Source organism: Triticum urartu, chromosome 7 (genome assembly GCF_003073215.2).
Source record: "Triticum urartu cultivar G1812 chromosome 7, Tu2.1, whole genome shotgun sequence".
In the NCBI taxonomy this organism is placed as follows: Eukaryota; Viridiplantae; Streptophyta; class Magnoliopsida; order Poales; family Poaceae; genus Triticum; species Triticum urartu.
Genome location: NC_053028.1, coordinates 588,967,949 through 588,993,828, shown reverse-complemented (window position 1 = coordinate 588,993,828; position 25,880 = coordinate 588,967,949). Strand labels below are relative to the sequence as shown.

General features: G+C 47.6%; 1 pseudogene; it reads right to left on the bottom strand.

Moving 5' to 3' along the window:
- LOC125519121 overlaps positions 1-25,425 on the bottom strand; it is a 44,111-nt pseudogene extending 18,686 nt beyond the window's left edge.
- Positions 25,426-25,880: the final 455 nt, after the last annotated feature.

The window sequence follows — 25,880 nt, the reverse complement described above, 5'->3', positions numbered from 1 at the left end:
GCGGAAAAAGAACTGCAATGAGTACAAGCAAACAAATAAACAAGACAACAAGGAAATAAATAAGCAAGCAACTAACGCTAGGCTATCACGGCTATTACACATATTACATCCACTGGGCATCAAAGTTCGCCACCAGTGCAAATATAGGGAACAAAGCAGCATATCATATACACTTGTTGTCAAAGTTGGCGACCAGCGCAAATAAACGCCGCAGCAAAACAAATCCAGAACTGAAACCCATAATGCTGGCAAGATGCTTAGCAAGCTTATTAACTTTCTCTTGTTTGGCGCTTAAATCCTCCAGCGCTTGCTGTTGCACCAAAAAATATGCATCTGAATTCTGCAGGGACTTCCTCAGTCCTTCAGCTTCCTGTCGCAGCACATCTGATCGATGTCTTTCAACTTGAAGTTGAGACTCAAGAAGACGAACTGATTCAGGCAGCGAGTTCGAAGAGCTTGTGCCAGCAGTAGTGGCCAGTAACTCGAACACTACATCAAGACAGGACTTTTGGGTTCCCTCACTGTCGTCAAGATAGTTTTTATCAGCTTTCTTGGAGACCAACAGGGATGTCTCACTATCTTGAACCTTATCTGCATTACTTCCTTTACCATTGGATAACGCGGTACTGTTCTCCAATATTTTGTCTGCATTCTAAAAGAGAAACAAGGAGACACATCACATGTTTACCATGTTGTATATGAAACTCATTTTGGTAAATGAGTTCAGTAGTAAAGTGGACAGGATAACAGCATGAAACAAACATATATCTATGTACCATGGTCACTTTATGGTCTATATCATTCTAGTTTTTGTTGCCAAATCAAGATAGAGACATAGTTCAAATAATATTAGTTCAATCCAAAGCAGAATAGATAGAATATAAGTGCAGGTAACTATAGAGCAATAACAACACTTGTAATGTGCATGACATGAGAACATAATTGTTTATTCAATTGAAACTGAAATCAACATAGAGCAGGTTACAACAGCAAACCAGTTAAAGAAACAGGTTTAAAATATACTTGTTGCACCATTGGAGTTTCAATTCCATCGCTCAAATTTGAAAATAGTTGGTATGAGTAAATACAGTCATGCAAGAGCAAAGGAGTATGAACCATAGCTACAGAACCTGACCTAAGAACAAATCTTCTTCTCCTTTAAGCGAGTTGGGATTCGGAGTGGTGGTCCTCGTGCTTTGGGCACTGCAGTTCCCTTACTAACTGCTCGTGTTTGGGTGCTCTGTGGTGGAGACGGTGCTGTGTCAACTGGAACTGGGTTACTATCTGCCGGGGTTGGGGTTAGAAGGGGTGTAGCTGGTTCTCTGTCCAACTGGGTAGGGGTACAATCTGCGAGAGTCTGGGTTATGTGTGGTGGATCTGGTCCTTGGGCAAGTACAACTGTGGTTCTATCTGCATCAACTGGTAGCACTATCTTTTCTGAAGACCGTGTTGTTACTCCCTTAGATACTGCCATCACGCTCTCCAATTCAAATGGCTGATAAACAAGAAAAGTAATTGAAAGTATAGACATTGTATGATAGACGGGTGCAATGGATAGTGGGGAATAAAAGAGGGCATGAAAAAATTCATATTTATGTTTTCTAACCAAACAGGACAGCATGACACAATTTCACATATATGATGGCTAACTAAACAGGATAGCTTGACACAATTTCACATTATGATGGCTAACTAAAAAACATGGAAAGACATAGTTCAAAATATGAGACTATGTAAACAGGATGACATGACATAACTATATAATGTGTTTATTAAATAGGTTGGCATGCCATAATTCACATACATTCACGGATAGAATGCCATAATTCAAAATATGATGACTGTAAACACTAAACAGGATGAGATGATATAACTATATGATGTCTTTATTAAATGGGTTGCCATGCCATAATTCAGATAGATGATGTGTATGTACTATGTAAACATGATGGCATGATATAATTCAAATATATGATTTATATAGTAAGCAAGTAAGCAGATGCCAATCCATATATGATGTAAAAACTAAGCAATGCAAGACAACATGCATGACATGGGTAATATAACCCTGCCAAGTTTGAGCATAGACCTCAGGGGGAAAATAGGACTGGTCATCAGTCTCTGAATCCTCCTCTGAGGAGCTCTCTATAACCAGCAAGATGTCTGCTTCAGCAGGTAGCATTGTCTGCTCTGAATACCTTGTTTTCACTCCAGATACTTCCATCACCGCTTTAAATGGATGATGCACAGGAAGAGTAGTTGAATATACAAATCTTGTCGCCAAATGGAACACGTAATACAAAAAAATGATAGCATGATATAATTCACATACATGATGATTGGCTAAACAGCATGGCATTGCATAATTCACATATATAATGCCTTTGCAACAAGATAGCATTGTATAATTCACATATATAATGTCTCACAACAAGATGGCAATGCATAATTCACATATATGGTAATTAGACACTGAACAGGTGGGATTCACACAAAGTATGTCTAAACTAATCAAATGACATAGCAATGCGAGACACCATACACACGATATGAGCAACATAACCCTGCCAAGTTAGAGCATACACCTCGGGGGGAATAGGACTGGTCATCTGTCTCTGAATCCTCCTCTAGGAGCTATCCGTAACCAGCGAGATATGCGCTTCGTCAGATAGCATAGTCTGCTCTGAGGACCTTGTTTTCACTCCAGAATATGCCATCACCGTGTCAGATGGCTGATGCACACGAAGAGCAGTTGAATGTAATAACATTGTTGACAAATGTAATATGTAACGGAAAAAAAGGATGGCCTGATATAATTTACATATAAGATGACTGGCTAAGCAGGATAGCATTGCAAAATTCACATATATGATGCCTGGCTAAACAAGATGGCGTTGCATAATTCACATAAACGATGAATAAACTAAACAGATGGCATTTGCACAAAGGATGTCTAAACTAAGAAGATGACATATTTGATGTATAAAGTAAGCAATGCAAGACACCATATGCATGATATAACCAACATCAGCATGCCAAATTAGAGCGAAGACCTCAGGGGGTAAATAGGAGTTGTCTTCTCCTTCTGAATCCCCCTCAGAACAGATATCTTCCTCTCGATTACAATCCGAAATGCGTGGAGGGGGGCTGCCTTTGCGCCTACCATGGAGCGACATCTGCATGAAATTTTATTGCCACACAAGGCTCGTCTCTTTTGCTCTACATGTTCAGTTCCATTGTTTACAATAACTGTCATGCATAGGAATAAAACATAGTGAGATTATGTAAGGAGTGCATGCAGAAATCCAGAGTGATGGTAGCAACCTGTGGATAGACCCAAAACCAATAATAGCATACAGATAATGGCTTCAGTTAAAAAATACAGATAATGGCTTCTTTACTGTTTGTTTCCCACCCAACATGAAACTCATAGTAGACACCGGAGATTAACCAGATAGTAGATAGATATTATTGATAGCGGCCCGATATGTACCCCACAACCATTTAAAAACTCAAGTTTGACCATTAGTTTGGATCTGACTCAGAGTCTAATCGGTGAATAGGATGATAAAGTAGCATGTAATATTAAGCGATGCATAACGTAAGCAGACACGAAAGAGTGCGACCTCTTTTGCGGACCCGTGTAGTCCTCGAGGTCATCTGCTCGGTTTATGATGGTAGTGCAGTTTTCATGGCTGCCAGCAGCGGGGAAGAAGATCTGAGGCGGCGAAAGACAGTCTGGAGGCCGGATCCCTGCTGTGCTGGACCCTTCTGTCATTGGAGCAGCTGAGCTGGGGTGGACGACGGCGCAGCAGGAGCGGGACAAACCACGCAAGGTTTTCTTTGACAACTATCTGTAAGAGAAGTAATTCTGTAAGGGCTCGTTTGAATTGGAGGATTCCAACAATGCAGGGATAGGAAATAGACATGAATAGGATAGGAATGCACGTGCAAAACAGAGAATTTAAAAACACAGGATTTCTGCCAATCTAGGTGTTTGATTCACAACAATTAGAAGATCACAGAATGCAAAGAAGCATGGTGAGATTAAGTCAAACCACAAGAAAATGTACAGTTATAATACTATTATGCTACTATCTCTTAGTGTTGTGCTTCATGAATAGGAATTTGAAAAGGAGGACAAGTGAAAATTAAAACTCCTACGTTTTTTCTTTCAAGGAGACACTAAAGGAACAAATCTGTGTGCTCAGTGGACAATATATATAACATGTAGAGTAAAAAAGAGATGCAACAAGTGTACAACCTCTTTGGCGAAACCATGTCGATCTCAGCGTGATTGGGTTGGCCGGTGAGGATGCTCTGGCTGACTTGGCTATCGGAGGAGGGGAAGATCTTAGGCGTCTGGAGATGGAGCCCGAGGTACTGCTGCGCTGTGATGGAGGGTTTCGTCGTTGGAGCAGCTCCGGTGAGTTGTACGACGCCGAGGCTGAAGCAGGACAAGAGAGACAACGAACAACGTTAACCTGAGTGGAATTCTAATAGCATCTCCAATACATGACATAAAATACATAACCACAAAGTGCTAGATGTAAAATACATCAGCCGCTCATCTCTGAACTTAACTGTCGAAACTGAATTTAACTGTCGAAACTAAACTTAACTGTCGAAACTGAACTTAACTGTCGAAACTGAATTTTGCTGTCGAAACTGAACGCACTAGCAAGGTGAGGCTACACGTAGGTCGACTGACTTTTTCATCTCTGGTCAGTTGATTTTGCAGCCGTTGGATACGAAATCTAGGGCCTGCAGTTCATCTTCAACCTCCACCCCCCTGAGCCGGCCAAACAGCAGCCCCCCGCCGCCCGCGGTGCGCCGCCCTGTCCGCCCCGAAAACACTCCCCACCGCCGGTCCGCCGCCGCCCCGGCCATCCCTCTAGGCCCCCCTGTGCCGAGTTTTTTCTCCGGCGATCCCCACGCCACCGCCCCGCCAATGCCTCGCCACCGCCGGCGACCACCGCCCCCATCCTGAACCCTAAGACAGATAGTGGGGTACCTCTCCGGCGAGCCCCCCTCCCTGCTGCGGCTGGTTCTTCCTTCACCCTGGCGGCATCGGAGTGAAGGGTAGCTAAATCAGAGCAGCATCGCAAGAAAGAGCAAGAGCGAGAGCAGCAGCGCGAGCAAGAGCGAGAGCAACAGCGCGAGCAAGAGCAATAGCAAGAGCAGACCAGGCAGGGGACCGAGAGCAAGAGCAAAGCAGCAGCACGAGCGAGAGCTAAAGCAGCAGCAGGTCCTACTGATGTGGATGTCGCCGCCGAGGGAGCGACGCCGTGGAGGAAGTGGCCGGCGATGCCGCCGTGGATGGAGCCGCGCCGTGTGGCTCGGGACCGAGCGCCGGCAGCACCGTGAGATCGAATCAAGAAGAAAATGCAGCGATTAGTGTACACCCTCTTTGGTGGCACCGATTAGGCCGCAGCTTCATCCGAGGAAACGGTGATGATGATGCTCTTCCGGTGGTTCAGGTGAAGACGGCAGTGTGGGAATGGAGGTGGCACGAAAGACGAGGGGAACATTTGGGCAGCTCCTTGGAGGTGGAGGACGGGGTGGCTGAACCGGCGGGACGATGATATCGACGACGGATCCTCCTCCGGTACGGTGGATGTGGGACGTCGAGGTGTTGCTATGGACGACGTCGTCGGGGAAGAAGCTCCGGCTGGGCGGCGGACGGAGCAGGGTGTGGGGTTTCGTCGCGGGTTTTCGCGGCCTCGGTGTACGAATGGGTGGGCGGATGGGATGGCAGTGGGTAACCATGGCTTAGAGACGTTCTTGTCCGAAATGTGGGGTAAGTTACGAAAGTACCCCCACCGATTTGAGGTGGTTCTTTCGGTTCAGGGGTACCACGGGCATTTCACGTGTCGGGATTTCACGGGAGGTGGGAGTTTTCGTGCGTGTTGTAATTTCGGAATAGCAAGGCGCGGGTTGAGATGGAGGGAGTTGTCGGAGCACAACGAGACAAAGATATATCTTAAATATTTCGGGCTAACAAGGCGCGGGTTGAAATTTCCGGACAAGCCTAACGTGTACTATACCAAATTAATGCGCCCTACAAATGTCATTCAAAACTTTGAATTCATGTTATGTTCAATTAAAATATTTCGCTACGTGTATAATGCATGCAACCTACTACTCAAATGAACGTTTTAGTGCATTCCAAACGTATATACTACCGCTTCAATATCAACTAAATTTGAATTCGTTTCTCTATTTGAATAAGATCTACAGTAATGATTGTTGTGAAGTCAAAGCATTTGAATTCGTTTCTCTATTTTAATAAGATCTACAATCATCATTATTGTCAAGTTAAACCATCGTTTGTGTATTATCTTCACAGCACACCACATGATTAGTCTCGAGTTACATATGAACTTTGTGTACTATATGAACTCGAACTAGATTTTTTGAATCCACTTTATTTTGATTTCAAATCACATTACATTTCTAGCTCTAGCTAGATCTTCATAATCTAAACCATGTATCATATGTATAATGTGTTTATCACATTATGTATGGGTGACCCGCCCCCTACGCCTACAAGTATTTAGATGTGAGTTGCAAACACCACAGATTACCACAAATTCAAATAAAATGTGAGAATGTTCGATATATAGTATTGTTTAGATTGTTTGATATTTAGTTGTAAGCTGCAAACGCCACACATTATCACAAATTCAAATAAAATGTGAGATTGTTTGATGTATAGTATGGTTTAGATTGTTTGGCATTTAGCTGTGAGTTGCAAACACCATGCATTATCACATTATGGTATAACATGTGCACAGCACGTGTGTCACCGCTATATTCATGCATGCAATGTTTAAAACACTATGATCTCCTATTCAAATATATGAATCCGCTTTCATATCAAATTATGATCTTTGTTAGTCTCTTACACCCACACAATCCTCTAACCTTTGTAGCTACCACTAACTTTCTCTCGTGCATGCACACGCCCTCCTCGCCCTCCCCCTCCCTCGGCATTCTATCCACCGGGCACATTCATTTTTTTCTTTAGGTCGTTCTCCCAGAGTCTCCACAACTCCTTTACGACACACACCAATCGATAAACTCTCCAGCGATGCCTGCCTACAACATACAAACACACCTTCAATCTCCTCCTTTATGTGTCCTTGCCTCATGTCTCTCATACGGTCAGACACACGTGTAAACTCTCGCCCCTCTTTTCATCGCTCTCACAACCGCACACTCCTCCCCCTATCTAGCTAGTAGTTGGGCCTCTCACACCACCTCCTAGCTCCATTCTCTCTGTCTATCTGTCTCGCTGGGCCTTATTTGCCTCTAACAAATGGACGTACGCCGACCGATCTCTCGCTATACATATAGCTAGCTAGGTCCTTATAACTCGTTTTTACCCACATGTCAATCGATCTACCTCATTAGTTGTGTCTCTCCCTTCCTCCGACAAACAACAATGGATATACCAATCTAGTTAGGTTTGCTTACCAAACACATGGTTCCCCTTCATCATCCATGGATGCGTCCCGATAGATCTATCACGCACAGGCACACACAGAAACACATCCCCACTCTTATTGATAACATTGCAGTTCCACCCTCAGTCTATCTAGTAGGCCTCTCCCACCATCTTTGAGAAGCAACTCCATCACCCATCCAGCACTCTACCCCTCTCCCTCCCTCTCCCTCCCTCTCTCTCTCCTCTCTCTCTCCCATCATATTTCTCGTCCTTCAGTTATGTATGGATGCCGATCGATCTCCCTCAAGACATAGCTGGGTCTCTCCTTCTCAACACATATACGAGTCGTTCTACCTCTATAGTTAGGCCTCTGCCTACCCCTCCCACCACCCCCTCGCCCCCCACACAGACCGATACATCGAGCGCTCTAGTCATGTCTCCCTGCCACACACAAACTTGATGTGTGACCTCTAACGTTCCGGTAGGCCAGTCGCCCTATATCTTTGACTTGTACACACACACACACATAATTTCGATGGCTCTCTTCATCGATCTCGCACCCACCCACTTGATCCTCTCTTCGACTCTATCGATAGCTATGACCCCTCCCTCTCTTCTCGTGGCTTCCCAGCCCTCTATGTATGATATGGATAGGCCTCCATTTCACACACATTGCATGCAAAATTTTGTTTGAGATGTCGTCGACACATATTCCCACAAATAATTCACGAAATCACACCCCAAAACAAAAAACACTCACGAACGCGGTTTGTATCTCTCACACACACCCACGTAGGTGGGGGACGTGCACGAAGAGAAGAGGTGCATGCACGACGCACGTACTCCCGTCTCTTTCCCAACCACACCCGCGCGGGTACACGGTGGAGCTCATTTCTGTACAAAAAAAGCAGCCCACGTGGTAATTTGGCACGTGTCCACTTGGTGGAGGGAGGATCGTCTACCACGGGTGAACAAACAAATTGTGACTTGACGTGTTATGTTAAAAAAAAGAGGCAAACCATGTGGGGCCTACCTTAGAGGCAAGTCTCTATACACTGGAGTACTTTTGATTTGTCCCGTCAACTCGCAGAAGGAGGAGAAGCTTGCTTAGTATGCCGTCTCCCCCACCCACGGGCGCGGTGGCTCGCAGGATGAGGTGAAGCTTACTTACTACGCCTTACGCCCGCTCCCTCGCCCATGCGCTCGGTGGCTCGCAAGACGAGGAGAAAAATTTACTACTCCCTCCGTTTACTCCTCGTCCCTACTACCTTGGTTATAGAGATTATATCATATTGTTTGGAATATATATGTCCTTTAGTAGATTTCAATATGAACTACTAGTACATACTCCAAACACTGATGTATATAGACGTATTTTAGAGTGTAGATTCACTCATTTTTCTCTGTATGTAGCACTCTCCCTCGCCCCTCGACCCTCGCCCACATGGTGGACATGCAGCAATTCATTCGGTCTCATATAGCCAGAACGATATATACTGCACTACCATTATTGCTCGACTTCTCGAAGAGGCGAAGAGCCAATCGCAAGGTCAATATTTTGGAGATGCCAAGCGCAAGGTTATAGGAGAACGAGTAGTAGGTGCCGCGTCATTTATAAATAAAGTTTTGTTTTCTTTAGTGGCACGTATGCAATATGATAGGTTCATATGGAGAGAAAAGGAGTACATAGTCAGGACGGGCCAGCCTACACGGTTGCTTGCTGGGGTTACTCTCTTCACACTCTCTCGCACAAAACGGCTGTGGACACATCTCTAACATCCCGGCGGATCACGTCTGCTTGGGGAAGGGGTGGATGCTTAGTGTAGATGCGGTGGCCGTCGCCGACGGTGAAAACCCACTGTCGGCACGTCCCGATCAGGGGTCCCCGCCGTTCTCTCTCACAAAGCTAGTGAGGTTGCCTTCGTCCCTTGCTCACTGCCGCGACGTGGGCAGTTGCCGCCTCCCGCCGCCCTCCTCAAGGTTGAGCTACGTCCCTCAGGTACAACTCCCTTTACAGCCGGCTTGCACCACTACTCCAGCTGCCCACATCACTCCCTGTGGATATTTCTCTACTTCTTTGCCCCGCACATACCACTACTGGCTTCTACGTACTGTATTTGTGATGAGTTTATGTCTCATCAACTAGTCCCAGTAATCTTATTCCAATCATGCTTGTTCAATTTCTTTGCCACAGGGATGCTCATCTCGATTTTGGTGAAACTGCACAAAATGACCCGATGGTCAAAAGGTTGCAAACTTCATTTATTGGGAAGCTCAAACGTTGCTAGCAAATTGAAGCCTGGTCAGGGTTCACGGTTCAAGGGCTAGGGACTGCATGGATCGTTTTTTTTCTTTAGCTGCCTCTGTTCCAAAATAAGTGTCAACTTTAGTAGTAGTACAACTTTGTACTAAAGTTTGCACAAAGTTGAGAAACTCATTTTGGAACGGAGGGAGTACATATTTGCTATGATCTGTTAATCATTGAGATGCAATAGCATGCATGTTAGTCTCCTTTGTATTTGATGAAATGTTGCAACGGGCAACCTTGGACGCAAGATACATGTAACAGAAGCTGGAAGATTCATAGCATTGTACAAATTTATCTCACTAATAAATTACAGTACATACTATACTAGTACTTCCTCTGTTCCTAAATATAAGTCTTTGTAGAGATTTCACCATGAACCACATGTGGATGTATATAGATGCATTTTAAGTGTAGATTCATTCATTTTGTTCTGTATGTAGTGGAATCTCTACAAAGACTTATATCTACTAGTAATAGCTAGCCCCCACTACTAGGAATTCTCTATCCTCTCCTTGAGCCATGTCATCAAAATTGATGTAGCCGTTAGATGAAGTAAATCAGTCCATAATAGTCGTCTGATCTTGACGTTGAGAGGCTCCGCACTAAGCCACATGCAAGCATGCAGAAATACCGTGCCACATGCATGTGAGTGGGTTTTAAATCACATCAACATGTCTGCATGCAAGCATGCAGCGGTAACATGCATGTAAGTGAGCTTTTAAGTCCCATTAACATGTCAAAAAGAAAAATATAATCCCATTATGTAGTAGGAGTTGCACTGACGGAGCTACGTATGAACAAAACAGTGCCATAGCCCGCCCAGCATGAGCCCAAAACACTAAAGTATAAGGGTAAAATTGGTCTACAAGGGTAAAGTTTCAGGTGGCCTTTGGCTTGGCCCGCCCAGAAAATTCATTGTAGCTCCGCCACTACTGGAGTTGGCTGATCTTTTTTCCTTATGTGGGATGATCTAAATGATGATGGGAGTTTATTTAGTTTGGCTACCACATTTGTCATGCGGTTATAGAGTTATTTTTTGTTCTATGAAATCAATAATTTTGCGCAGAGAGATATACCACTGTTCTGCGCCAACGCGTGGGGACTCATCTAGTAATATTTAGGAACGGAGGGAGTACTATGTAAAGAGTTAGGTGTCGCACAGTGATAGTGTGAGGTGGGCCATGTAATCACTGAGGCTGTGTGTTTTCACTGCTCTTGCACGCCTCCGCTGTAAGAATGGAGAAAATTGTAATCTAGTAGTAGTATACCTCCTTTCGCCGAAAGCGTGGGACATCCAGCAGTCCTACCACCTCAGTAATAAAGACCAATGAGCCGTCAAATCACATAGACCTAGCAGTAAGTTGGACGGACAAAGCAACCATCACTCTTGCGCCAGTGAGAGGTCGCGTCCGCTCTGCCCGGGCATGAATGCGGCACCGATTCTTCGAAGCGGCACTGACCGTTTCGAGCGAGAAGCGCGCGCGGGCGATGGAGGGCCTTTGGGTGGGCCAGGCTAGTCAGGAGAGGGCGTGGCAGCTGTCCGCATGTCCCTACCGGACACGCTCAAAAACGAGAGGATGCGCCGACTCTCGCGCCTAAAATCATACACTACACAACATCTCTCTGTAGGAGTAGGTCAATCTGTCGCTCTCTCTAACACCCACATGGTGTTAAACACACACACACACACACACATGCACGCACACACGCACCTTGGTCCCGTTGCACCTTCTAATGTGACTTATTACACCTAGATGGAGGGAGTAGTAAGTATACGAGATATGGTGGCACACTGACTTAAGTCGAATACAAGTGGCCAAAATTTGTGTGCATGTTATAATAAGGATTCACTTAAAATACTATGTGAGCGAACAGAGGGATCAATTGGACAGTGTTCCTGAGCAGTAGCGAGATGTGTGAGGTAAGATACACCGCTGGTGCTTTTCATTTTTCTTATTAATTTGTTTGTTTCACCCTCTGACTGGTGGGACCCAACGTACTACATGGAGAGAGGTAAGGTGACTAAGGCTGCATTATTTCTGCACCACTGTGGATAGTCTTACCACCAAAGCCACATGACACGATTATGATTGAAATCTCAATGACTCCCACACACACAAAAAAAACACGGCATGCTTGTCACACGAATGCAGGAATGTATAAAAGGTTATTTCCCTCCCGTTGAACATAACGGGAGGGTTGTGTAGTTGGTTAGCCTGTTCGCTCACTCTCTCACCCTCTCCCGCTGGAGCCTCAGCGCTTGTAGTTGCTCTCTTCACACTCTCTCGCCCTCTCCAGATCTAATCAAGACATCGTTGGCCTCTCTCTCCCCTCACTTCTACTCAAAGAGCCGGCAGGATCCGTCCGCCGAGAAGGGAAGGAGGCTTAATGTTGTCGCCGTCGGCGAGGGACTACCGGCGCAGCTGTTCACTTTCCACCCAGCGGTGGCGCGGGAGGGCCTCTGACCCCTTCTTCTTCGCCGCCGTCCCGTCGCCCACCGAACCACGCCCCAAGAACCTTAAGGTATAATTTACTTACTCCACATGCATTGCTCTAGCTGCATGTATACCATGAATCTAGGACGTGGTTCAAAGAGGAAAGGAGTGGGGGAAAGTAGTGGGAAAAGTTGTATATAGCATGAATCTAGGACGTGGTTCAGAGAGGAAATGAAGGGGGAAAGTTGTATAGCATTAATCTAGGACTTGGTTCAAAGAGGAAAGGAATGGGGGAAAGTAGTGGGGAAAGTTGTATCGCATAAATATAGGACGTGGTTCAAAGAGGAAAGGAAGGGGCGAAAGTACTAGTTCAAAATGGAAAGGAAGGGACAAGGCTGTAGAGTTTGCGTAGGACTAGATTTTCTGCGCTCACATAGGGAAAGGCGTCTAAAGATAACAAAACTGGGACCAACACAAATATGCTCCTTGGTTGCTTATTCTTTGTCGCAACACACTGTGCATGACCACAGTACATCGGTAGATGCACATGGTGCTGGTGTGTCCACTGTCCCGTGCAACTCATTAGTTGTTGTTAATCTAAGGCCCTGTTTGGTTAAAAACTCCCTAGTCCCTACCTGCTGGGTTCCAGGGACTAAACATGGACTAGAGGTTATTAAATGACATGCTAAAAGACCATGTTACCCCTAATAATGAACTAATAGAGACAAGGTGCGATGCGTGGCAGGGGCAACTATTGGAAAAAGTCCCAAAAAGACTCCCTCGGGGTCTTCTTTCTTTAGTTCCAAATGCCCACTTTTAGTCCCTAAAAGTCCCTCCTCTTTGGTTTAGATGGGAGTGACATGGAGTTTTTTTAGTCCCTACACCAAAATGTCCCTGTAAACAAACACCCTCTAATAATGGCACTAGAAAATTGATGCAATGCCACAGTTAAAAGCAAATTACATGTTTAACGAATTTTATTGTTAATATAATCTCTATGTTAATATTAATCAATGCCACCTTTTGAGAAATGCTACTGTCTTGCTTTCTTTCCCATTTAGATAAGGTAGATGCTTCTTTTTGTTGGCTTCTGTGTCATCCACCATTATTGACCACTAATTGTTTCCTTTGCACCTCTGTGTAAACAGGGTTATCTGCTTCACCTCGTTGCCATTGTGACCTTTTGTTGCACTGCACAAAACACTTTTGTTTTAAGAGTGTTTTGTGCAGTTCAACCAAAATGTCACACCGACAATGTTGCTTGATTGCTTGATCTTAGTGGAACTGCACAAGAGGAGATCTTACTTCCTATCCGTTAAGGCAAATTTGGTTCAGATCTTCTTCTTGTGAGTTGTTTGAATTCCGCATCATGAGAGGTCAGTACTAGCCTTCTTTCACATGATTCTGCAGTGTGCATTCATATGTTGTGCTACTTGTATGATAATGTTGCTTGATTTTAGTGAACTACACAAATGGAGACAAGACTTCCAATCTGTATGTGCACCATAATATCCCATTGAGGTAAGATAAGGATATTTCACAACTGTTGGCCTGTATTTTGCCACTTTCATCAGAAAATTAAGTTTATTACTATAGTTGTGCTCCCTAATTGACATGCCAAATATTACATTGAAGGCGAAGCTTGTTTTTTATTGAACCAAGTGATGAAGGGGAAGAACAAGGGGAAGTGTCGGTGTCAAAACCGACGGATCTCGGGTAGGGGGTCCCGAACTATGCGTCATGGCCGGATGGTAACAGGAGACAAGGGACACGATGTTTTTTACCCAGGTTCGGGCCCTCTCGATGGAGGTAATACCCTACTCCTGCTTGATTAATATTGATGATATGGGTAGTACAAGAGTAGATCTACCACGAGATCAAGGAGGCTAAACCCTAGAAGCTAGCATATGGTATGATTGTTGTGTACGGAGTCGATTGCCTACGGACTACAACCCTCCGGTTTATATAGACACCGGATAGGGTTAGGGTTACACAGAGTCGGTTACAATGGTAGGAGATCTTGAATATCCGCATCGCCAAGCTTGCCTTCCACGCCAAGGAAAGTCCCATCCGGACACGGGACGAAGTCTTCAATCTTGTATCTTCATAGTCCAGCAGTCCGGCTGAAGGTATAGTCCGGCTACCCGAACACCCCCTAATCCAGGACTCCCTCAGTAGCTGCTGAACCAGGCTTCAATGACGACGAGTCCGGCGCGCAAATTGTCTTCGACATTCCAAGGCGGGTTCCTCCTCCAAGTCCTTCATAGAAGATTGTAGACACCAAGAGTAGTGTCCAGCTCTGCAAAATAAGCTTCCACATATTGCCATAGAGAGAATAATTTTAACACAAATCAAATCTTCTGACGTATTCCGCAGTGCGTCATCACACTACAGCCAAGTCCTTTACTTGAATTGTTTTCACTTTTCCACCTCAGCGTGTTTTGCAAGGCAGTTTCCTTGGCACGTCTTGTCAAAGCAGAGATCGTGTGCCCCCCTTTTATGGGATTCTCATCAATACGGACGTGCGTAACCCAATCATGCCCGTTAGCATGTTTTCTCGATTAAAAGCGAGTCCTAAACGGTTACGGGGAGGGCTCCTGGTATTCAACCTCTTATAAAGAGACCAAGGCCTTACTCCTTTTTCCAATCTCAAACGAGTTCGCCCGTCACCTCGAGTTCCAACACCCTAGGCTCCAGATTCCAGGCGCTTCGGACCTTCGAAAATGTCCGGTTCCGACCTTCAAGGCCGATGGATGCCATGGAGGAGGACGTGCTAAAGTTGAGAGAGGCTAAGTTCTTGATCGCCGAAATTTCGCATAGGTTGCCTGCTCAAAGGCAGGCTATTCCCAGTCCACAGCCCGGTGAGAGCGTAGTGTTCATGTCTCACTTCCTTCGGGGGTTAGGCTTCCTGATGGATCCCTTCGTGAGGGGGCTGCTGTTTTATTACGGGCTGGAATTTCATGACTTAGCTCCGGAGTCCATCCTCCACATTTCCTCATTCATCGTTGTGTGCGAAGCGTTCCTCCGTGTCACTCCTCACTTCGGATTATGGCTCAAGACTTTTGCAGTGGAGCCAAAGATGATCGAGGGACGGCACGCAGAGTGCGGAGGCGCTGTCATATGTAAGAATGCTGATGCTCCATGGCCCGAGGGCTCCTTTCAAGAGGAGCTCCGCTTGTGGCAACGAGAATGGTTCTATATCACCGCTCCCAGGAGCGCCAAGTGGGCGGCGCCTCCTGCCTTTCGCTCGGGTCCCCCATCACGGCTAGCGTCATGGGTCAACAAAGGATTAGATTGGGGGTTATCCAAAGACATGCCCTTGTTGTAGGGCCGCATCAGGGATTTCTTAGAAAGAGACCTCAACCTGGTCAAGGTGACGCGGGTCATGCTGATTCGCCGAACACTGCCCAGCAAACGTCACTCCCTTCGTCTGTGGGAGTTTAATCCGGAGGGACCACGAGCTCTCCATCATTTTATGGGCACAACGCCCGTGGAGATGTATAAACTGTTCTTCGGATCACAAATGATGTGCCCGGATTTGACCGAGGACGTAGGCCTAAGCTACAATCGCCCGGATACCGAAGTAAGTAACCTTGTGCCCGGACCTACTATCCATATAATCGTCATAAACTTGCCCCTAAAATATTTGTCCTTTTAAACAGGAGTGGATAGCGAAGGCAAAGTTGATCAGGTGTCCGGCTCCCCTTCCCGAAACCAGGCCGGATCCCGAGCTTGTCAGGATGTTGAAGATAATGCCTTTGGAGGGAAGTAAGGGGAAGGACAAGGGAACTATGGCCTCCTCGAAGGAGGCTGCTCCGAAGGGAGGAACCGACAATTCCTCTCCCAAGGGGAAGAAGAGGGCCGCCTCTGACGACCCGGAGACCATGGCCCCGAAGCGGGGGAGAAAATCCTCGTCAGAGGGTCCGACGCTGGGGAGTTCCTCGGCCGAACTACGCCCTCAAAGGGATCAGCCCTCCAGCGAGCCATAAGTAGAGAGAGGTTTTCCTTTTGAGGGATGAAAGAAATCCTTGATTTATATCTGAGAAGATTAACTGAAATTTTACCTTGTAGCTCGGACCTCAGCCCTTCTCAGCAGAGCTCCTCTTCGGGGGATCTTCTTCCGGAGATGATGGAGAGCGGGATGCCTCCCCCTGCCGTACCGCCTAGTGAGGCGGGCGACCCTGAGGTGTCGTCGCGGAGGGTTTCTCTGAATCCGGCAGGGGCGGAAGATAGCTATGTGGCCCCCCAAGGCTCTCCGCGTGCGGCCTTCGAAAGAGGCCATAGGACAAGTCCGGCACCGTCTGGTGCTCGGCCGGAGGAGCTAAAGATTCTGCTGGGGCGAGCTTCTATCTTAGAGGAGCACCGTGCGTTGATGGGCACGGTGATTGAAAGGATTTCATCCGCAGAAAGCGGATTGCATGAGGCCGTCAAAATTTTACTGACAGGTTTTGAGGTACGTTAGATCGTGTACACTTTTGTCAGTTGCGCATAAGTAAGATGCGCCCTGTGTAGATAGTAGCCCCTGAGACTCTACGCGTTGTCAAGAAATGATGGCACGCAGAGGACCATAATCCCAGGTCTAAGATGTCGCCTTTGAATGTAGGTGGCGAGGTGTCCGGAATCTAGCCGAACTGATGATGTAGCCGAACTAAAGCGGCAACTGGACGTGGCAGATGCCTACATTGCGCTTGTCAACAAGCGGCTTGATGAGGCTCAAGGTATGTAATTCTTCGGGCGGCATCAGGTAAGAGGAGCTTCATGCCAGTGTCTTACAATGTGTGTGCTTGACGCAGATGGTACGGCCACCGTGGAGAATCTTAGGGCAGAACTTTCCCGAGCTAAGGAGCAAGCCAGAAAAAGCGATGCGGCTGCCGAGAAGGCCCTTGAAGAGCTGAGAGCCGAACAGGCTGCTCACTGCCGAAGCAAAGAAGAGATGGCCGAGATGGCCGAGAAGTTAAAGAGCGCTGCAGACCGTTGCAAACTTCTTGAGAAAGAAGACCGGGCGAGACAGACGGACTTAGAGAAGGCCGTTGCCGATGCCAAGGACGCTCGCTCTGCGATGAGAGCTGCGAAGGAGGAGCTGCGTCAGGCCGAACAGATTGCGGCTGGAAAGCCCTTTATGCTGTGAAGGAAATTTTGTGATCCGAACTTTGCTCCATTGGACCGGATGTGGAGTGTGGAGGATACCTATCTGGACTTGGCAGCGAGTGCTACTGATGCGACCGAACACTTTCGAGACCAGAAAGATCGCAAAGTGGAAAAGCTTTTCTGGTCGCAGTTTCACAATCCAGAGCGTCCACTGGCAGTGGATGATCGTTTGGCTCAATGGGCCGAACTGAATAGGTTGACTGGACTTGCCATGAAGTACGTCATGGGTCACCTGTGGCCGGGGAGATCAGAGCCGAAGAGTTATTTCAGCTTGGTGCAGCAATTCCTTGACGCGGTGTCGCGTATAAATGCAATGAAGAGGTCAGCATGCATAGAGGGCGCTAGGATGGCTCTTGCCCGTCTTAAGACATACTGGGCAGAGATGGAGACCACCGTTGTTGCGTCCCGAGATTCGGACAAAAGCCGAGTACCCTCCGAGCACTATTTTCAGGAAGTTCTTGAAGGCGCTCGTGTAATAGAGACGCAGTGCCCGAAAGATGCTATGTTATGATAGCATATGTAATTATAAAGTAATATTTTGATAAACTGTAGTGGCCTTTTTTTATACTTGTGCCTCCAAGTATTGGGAACACCTCCTGTGCGGCCGTTTTAAGATATATATATATATATATATAGAATCTGAAAGATGGCAGTCGTTGGCTTCAGCCCACACGCACATAGTGCGGGGGTGCTCGCAGAAGACGCATTTTCACACTTAACCCAACGTCTTGGTCCTACAAAGGAGGTGATAGCGTAGTGGGCCAGGCAATCGGACTATAATGCTTTAACACTTTCACTTAGCCATAGGAGTTTGACAATGAGACTCTTTAGGTAGCTCCTTGGTGGCAACTGCGCTCATCCAAATTCGGGGCGCGTATGTGCCTGACCGGGAAGCGGCCCTTCGTTAAAGCGGAGGAATCCGATAGATTCCGATAGGTCATCGAGTGGCTGACCAGTCTCACGCTACATCATGATAGTCAGTTTTCGGCTTTCTCTACTGAGGTGCTCGCCCGGCCGAACCGGGGGCACAATCGCAGTAGTTCTCCTGGTGCTACCTTAGCCGATAGAGCGGAACGTAAGGTAGCCGAACTCAGGAGCCAGGAAACCCAACATTTGACCAAAGACATGATTCGGAGCTGATGCATATAATGCCAAAACTCGCGACGCCGAACACTCCCTAAGGTGTTCGGTCTTTATGAGTGTGGGCGAAACAACACTCTTTATTAAAAAAGCCCCTAGTGTCCAGGTACATGCAAAAATTTCTGACGTGGCCACATGCCAAGACGCCAGCCTCCTCCTTGGTTATATCAGAAAAAACCAGGGGATGTGTAGCAACAAGAGACAGTAAAAAAGGTTTACGCGGGGTCTTAATCTAAAGAGAATCCTTTAGGACGGGTCCCTACTGCACGTCTGCGCCTGTGTCTCCGTTGTGCCATATCCTGGACGGGCGCCGCACGACGTTCATATGTAAAAGAGAGGAACTGAGTTGAAAACAGGTCGTACTGAACAAAAGTTTAAAATAAACAAAGTGTAAAGTAAAATATATAAAATTGAGCTTTATTGTCTCTTATTGTATATGCATGGAGCCCCTAGTGCGGGGGTATATGGCCACTAAGCTTGTATCAGTGATGATTTTGTACCGAACTCGTCTATCCGCGTTCGTGGTCTTTAATGACCTCTTTCGAAGTTTTTTGGCCGGTGAGGCCATTTTACTATGGGGCTGACAAAGCGGCCGCACAGTCCCTCGCTTGGGGAGGCGCACTTTAGTGCTTCCCCTTCAAAGAGATGATGCCTCGTGGACCGGGCATCTTAAGCGTGAGAGATGCATAATGTGGTATTGCGTTAAAGCGGGCGAAAGCTTCGCGTCCCAGTAGTGCTTGATAGCGACTTGAGAGCGGGATGATATGGAAGGTCAGCTTTTTGCGGCAGAAGTTATCGGCAGAGCCAAATATAACTTCGAGCCGGAGAAAACCCATACAATGGGTGTCCGGACCAGGTGTTACCCCTTGAAAGGAGGTTTTGCTGCGGCGGATTCTTGCTGGGTTTATCTCCATGTGCTGGATTGTATCCTGATATATCAGGTTTAGTCCGCTGCCGCCGTCCATAAGGACATTTGAAAACTGGAGTCCGCCAATTATTGGATCGAGTATCAAGGCAGTCCAGACTACATTCTTGATATTCCTAGAATAATCTAGCTGATCGAAGATGATCGGTTTTGACAACCAGTGGCAGGACCCTTTGGGGATGGGCCGTGTGGTGCGTACCTTTACGGGCGCCGCACGTTTTGTTATGTGAAGTAAGTTCACTGTTTTTATTTCTTGTGGGAAGTTCTTTTGTTTCCTGGTGCTCTGCTTTTGGGGTTCGTCCTCGTCTTCGCTTGGTGTGCCGAGCCCCTTGTGTTCGGCATTGAGTCTGCCGGATTGTTTGAAAACCCAACAGTCTCTATGGGTATGGTTAGCAGGCTTCCCGGGAGTACTGTGTATCTGACATATCCTGTCCAGGATTTTATTTAGGTTGGATGGATCGTCCCTGTTATCCTAAGGGGGCGATTTTTCCTGATTTTGTCGTGAGCCTTTGAATCCGGCATTGACTGCCGTGCTCTTCGGACTTTTGTCCTTAGTCCGGCGACGGTCCTTGTTGCGTCGCGGTTTTCCGTTTCCATCCCTAGTTTCGGATGTACTTGGGTCGCTGGGGCTGCACCTTGCCAACCAGCTGTCCTCCCCTGCACAAAAGCGGGTCATGAGGCTTGTTAGTGCGGCCATTGTTCTTGGCTTTTCTTGGCCGAGGTGTCTGGCGAGCCATTCGTCTCGGACGTTATGCCTGAAAGCTGCTAAGGCTTCAGCGTCTGGACAGTCGACTATCTGATTCTTTTTAGTGAGGAATCTATTCCAGAACTGCCGAGCTGATTCTCCGGGTTGTTGAGTTATGTGACTAAGATCGTCTGCATCCGGAGGGCGGACATAGGTCCCTTGAAAGTTTGCTCGGAAAGCATCCTCGAGCTCTTCCCAGCTTCCAATTGTGTTTTCGGGAAGGCTTTTAAGCCAATGCCGGGCTGGCCCTTTAAGCTTAAGGGGTAGATATTTTATGGCGTGGAGATCACCTCCTCGATCCAAACTCCAGGGTCTGTTGTTCCATCATATGCCTCTATGTTTACGGGTTTGAATCCCTCTGGGAATTCATAGTCCAGGACCTCATCGGTGAAACATAGGGGGTGTGCGGCGCCCCTGTATTTGGGTGTGCCGGATTCTAATGATGGCTTCATAGCGTTGCTTACGAGAGCTTGCTTTCTTGGCCCATAAATGGACCTGACTGGGCCATGATGCGAATCCTTAAGTGGGTCGCATGCCGATTTAGGTGCGGCGCCGCTTGCCGCTTTATGGGGTCGTCTATCCGACCGTGTGGCTTTTTCATTTTTTGAATGCGAGGGCTCTAGGGCCTCTTTGTCGAATTCAGGCAGTAGCTTTCTTTTCGGATAGCTTTTAGTGCGGCGACTGTCGCCGTACTTATCTGTGGTATTGATTACTTTGCTCCATCTAATCCGGAGTGCGTCTTCCGCTGTTTTTAGCTTCTGCTTCTGCTTCTTTAGGCTGCCTGCAGTTGCAACGAGCCTTTCGTGGAGATTCTTCTGCTCCATAGGTTTATTCGGCGTGAGGTCGTCCGGAATGCCGTTTTCGCCGGGGGAGGGATGTTCGGTTTCTCTATCCGTGTTGCCCTATTCGGACAGTTGCTCTAAGGCCTGCTCGTCGTCTACCGGCTCGTCCTGCTCTATGGCTGGGTTTTTGTCGAGGCGGGGCTTGGGTCGGCGTTTACGCCGACGCTTTGATTGCTTTTCGGGGGGTCGATCTCCCGTCCCATCCCCTTTTTCCTCATTGTCGCTTCCTTTAGGGGTATCCACCATGTACACATCGTGAGATGAGGTGGTTGTCCAATGCCCTATGGGCGTTGGTTCGTCGGTATCTCCTGCATCATCATACATGCTGTCGATGTCTTTGGAGTCGAAGTTGAGCACGTCGTTTAAATTGTCGACAGTGGCTACCAAGTGGGTGGTGGGTGGGCTTTGAATTTCTTCATCGTCCGTATCCCATCCTCGCTGACCGTAGTTCGGCTAGGGCTCTCCTGATAAGGAGAGAGACTTGAGAGAGTTCAGGATATCGCCACAAGGCGAATGCTGAAAGATGTCTGCGGTGGTGAACTCCATTATCGACGCCCCATCGGATTCGATTGGCAGGGGCGCGGGGGGTTCGGAGTCCGGGGAGGAGTCCGGATCCTCGGAGTCACGGGTCGTGCAGAGTGCGGGGCTAGCGTTCGGCTCGATCGCTTTCGGGATTGCAGCCCCCGAGGTGATGTCCAACCGCTCATCCTCAATTGGCGCAATAGGCTCCGAGTTAGGGGTCGGAACCGATGCGGGTGTGGCCTCCAGGACACTGTCCAGGGGTAGAGCTAGATCATGCCCCTCGAGATAGTGCGGCGCACTTGGCCATGGCTCGAGCCCGTCGAAGATCAAGTCTCTGCGGATGTCAGCTGTGTAGTTTAAGCTTCCAAACCTGACTTGATGGCCAGGGGCGTAGCTTTCGATCTGCTCCAGGTGGCCGAGCGGATTGGCCCACAGAGCAAAGCCACCGAAGACGAAGATCTGTCCGGGGAGAAAAGTCTCACCCTGGACCGTATCGTTGTTGATGATCAAAGGAGCCATCGGGCCTAAAGGCGGCGACACAGAGGAACTCTCAATGAAAGCACCAATGTCGGTGTCAAAACCGGCGGATCTCGGGTAGGGGGTCCCGAACTGTGCGTTAAGGCCGGATGGTAACAGGAAACAAGGGACACGATGTTTTTTACCCAGGTTCGGGCCCTCTCGATGGAGGTAATACCCTACTCCTGCTTGATTAATATTGATGATATGGGTAGGACAAGAGTAGATCTACCACGAGATCAAGGAGGCTAAACCCTAGAAGCTAGCCTATGGTATGATTGTTGTGTACGGAGTCGATTGCCTACGGACTACAACCCTCTGGTTTATATAGACACCGGACAGGGTTAGGGTTACACAGAGTCGGTTACAATGGTAGGAGATCTTGAATATCGCATCGCCAAGCTTGCCTTCCGTGCCAAGGAAAGTCCCATCCAGACACGGGACGAAGTCTTCAATCTTGTATCTTCATAGTCCAGGAGTCCGGCTGAAGGTATAGTCCAGCTACCCGAACACCCCCTAATCCAGGACTCCCTCAGGAAGAAAAACAAAAATCAACTCCCGGTGCTGTAATGAAGCACTGGAACTGTGATGACACAAGTAATGATATAGTTTTGCGTCTTAATTTATTGCTATGGCTGGAACAAGCAATTGTTTTGCCACTGATTCGATGTCACTCTTAATGTAATATGTAATTATCTCTACTTGTGCAAACAGGGATCTTCTTTGAAGATACCATATATTTTGGTGGAACTGCACAAGAAGATGTTGGAAACATTAAACTGATCGAGGAGTATATAGTAAGCATGGCCACCATCGTAGATTGCAATAGATGGTTCCGGAGAATTGCTTCATCTGTATGCTCTACACAATAAGCCTTCTGACAAAGGTTGTTACTCGCCCACTGATTTCATCCATATGATTGAGCTTTGTCATCTCTATTGGTGTTGTGCTACTGTTTAGATACTGTCATGAAAAAGTGGTATTATCCTTGAGAAGTGCTTCATCGGTGCTGTTTTAAATATTTCCTTTCCTTTCTTTCGAGCAAACAGTGATGCTAGCATTTAGTAGTCATCTTGTCTTTGCATAATAGGATCATCTTCCTCTGAAGAAGAATATGGAGTATGTGAAGTGACTAGTTCCGATTATGCCAGGATGAAGAAGCCCTGTCTATCTTATCATCAGAAGGAGCAGTTGAAGGATGGTTACATTACTCCCCACAAGACCAAACTAACTTCATCTCAGAAGGACTGACAAAATCTCCATTTTTTTGATGTGATGCGCGAGTACAATGTTGTTCTAGGATTCTTTCTGGTGAGTTCCATATTTCTAAAAGTGTGCTCTACATGGACCATGTATGTGCCTGTTGAAACTGTCAATTCATAGTACAGTTTGCTCTATACTAATCACTTTTTTGTATTTGTGCAAACAGGGGTGCTCAGCTTGATTTCAATGGGAACTGCACAAAATGTTCATGAATACATCGAATCATTCAATTCCACCACAAGAAAGGAGGTGCCGATAAGTTCAAGGTATTACAACATATAAGGGCGAAATCATACAAGCTACGCGCGAATTTGGTTGATTTTGGTGGAACTGCACAAAAAGAACAGCCGGTTTATTTAGCACGAGGTGCCATGTCAATGTCCAAACTGATGGCAAACCCTGCCCATTCCACAATTGTAGGCATTTGATATTTTGGAATGGGACAACCTTGTCAAATTTTGCTCATTGATTTTAGCAAGACGTGCGTTTGATATTTTCGAATGGGACGCCCTTGCTGTCAGCAGCGTCGATCAATTTTTTCTTTATTCTTTAGTTGTGAAGTAAATATTGCCTCTGACATGTGAGTCGCTGAGATGCATAATCATCGATTGTTTTGAATGTTCTCTATGAATTGCCAGGCCTGTGTGTTTGATTGCAATGTACAGAAACGCTAAAAACCTACTCAAACTCTTTGTACTCCTTCTGTTCCTTTTTACTTCGCACATTGTGAAAGTGCATACTTTTTTGTATAAGATTGGTCAAAGTAGAGATACTTTGACTGCAGACAAAACTTGTATGCAGACTAGAAAGGACCGGAGGGAGTACATGTGAAACTGCTGCAAACGAGGTGATCACCCTGGGAATAATGCTAGTACATATTGTTTTGCATGTTCATCCAATGCCAGTGATACAAGAATTCAAACTAATCGAAATAAATTCATTCATACACGGTCGGATTTCATATAAACATGCCAGATTTCATTACATTTCATACATTCTTCAACTAAAGGGGGTGCGCTGGAGGTATAATTAATTAACCGAAGCTACCCACCTGTGTCCCGCTGAGCCGAACAGAAGCTTTAGTGACTTAACTGCAGGTGTAGTTACGTAACTGGCATGTGGCCTATTGGGCCCACGTGTCAGTCAGCCAACTGCACCAGCAGTTAAGTAGAAGCAGCATTATTCTCCAGCAGAACTCCCTGACTCCACGTTGCCGCCAAGAAGCTAACCGGCCGTCAATGGTCAACCCGCCTAGCTTGGCTTCAACATGAGGGTAGCAGCGATGGCCTTACTTGGACCCGAGCGACGGCAACCTACCGTGTTCTACTCTTCCTTGTTTTCTGTGTGGCGCGGCCTCGTTGGCAGCGGGGTGGGGCCTCGGCGGAGCCGGCGATGTCCTCTATCTCTTTGCCGGCGGACGGCGCCTCAGCGGAGCGATGGAAATCCTCCCCCGTGTTGCCGGCAGGGTGGGGCCTCGGCTGAGCCGGCAATCTCCTCTACCTCATTATTGGCGGGGCGGAGCCGGCGGTGTCCTCTGCCTCGTTGTTGGCGCCGTGGGGCCTCGGCGGAGCAAGGCCTTGTCGATGCCAGCGGAGCGGGGACTCGTCGGAGCCGGCATTGTCCTCTGCCTCATCCTGGGTCTCGCCAAACAGCGTCTCACCCGCTTCATCGCCCTCTTTGCTAGCCTCTTTGTAGGCGGCTGCAGCCTCCGCCACCCGCATGCGCTACCGCAGCACTCGAGGTGGCCCTTGCGGGCGGAGCGGTACGAGTAGAGCAACGCCTCCTGCTCCGCCCGCTCCGCGGCGATCTGCTCCTCCGCCTGCAGGTGCTCCTCGAGGAGATGGTGGTTGTAGGCGGCGTCGGCCTGCGCCTCCCGGAACTGCTCCTGACGCATCTGCCTCACACTGTCCATATATTGGGCACGGGCCTCGCCAATGGTCATGGTGCAATGCATCAGCGAGGATGGCGCGGAGGAGGGGTTTGGCGCCGGATCGTCGACTACCATGTTCTCCATAGGGACATCGTCGTCCTTCGGCTGCTTGTCGGCCAGCCGGTTGGCAGCAATGGCTGCTATCTCCTTGTGGTCTGTCGTCCGCCCATCCCGAAGAGCGTTGGAGCACGAGGAAGCCATGGTGGGCAGTAGTGGTGTGGACAGGAGAAAGGGAACGGATGCGGATGACTGCGGCTATGGCCGGCACAGCAGTTTATATAGCAATGGTGGGCGGGCGGAGGGACGGACTTGTGGCGTTGGAGTAGCCGCCTCGGCAACCGCGTATCATTAATGTGGGCGGCAGATGGACGGACGGACGGCACTTGTGTCGCTTGAAGGCAGAGCAATCGCCTGCACTGGGAAGCGGGGCGGGCGGCGCTGACTGTTTCGGGTGGAAAGCGCGCGCGGGCGAGGAGATGACTTTACTTGGAAAGGATGACAATGGGGACCCACCAGGTCCATAGCCTCACATACGCAAGTGCCTCCTTATTATATATATGTGTGTGTGTGTGTGTGTGTAAAACTATACTCCCTCCGTCTAGGTGAATAAGTCGTATTAGAAGGTGCATCACGACCTAGGTGCAAGCAGATTGGTG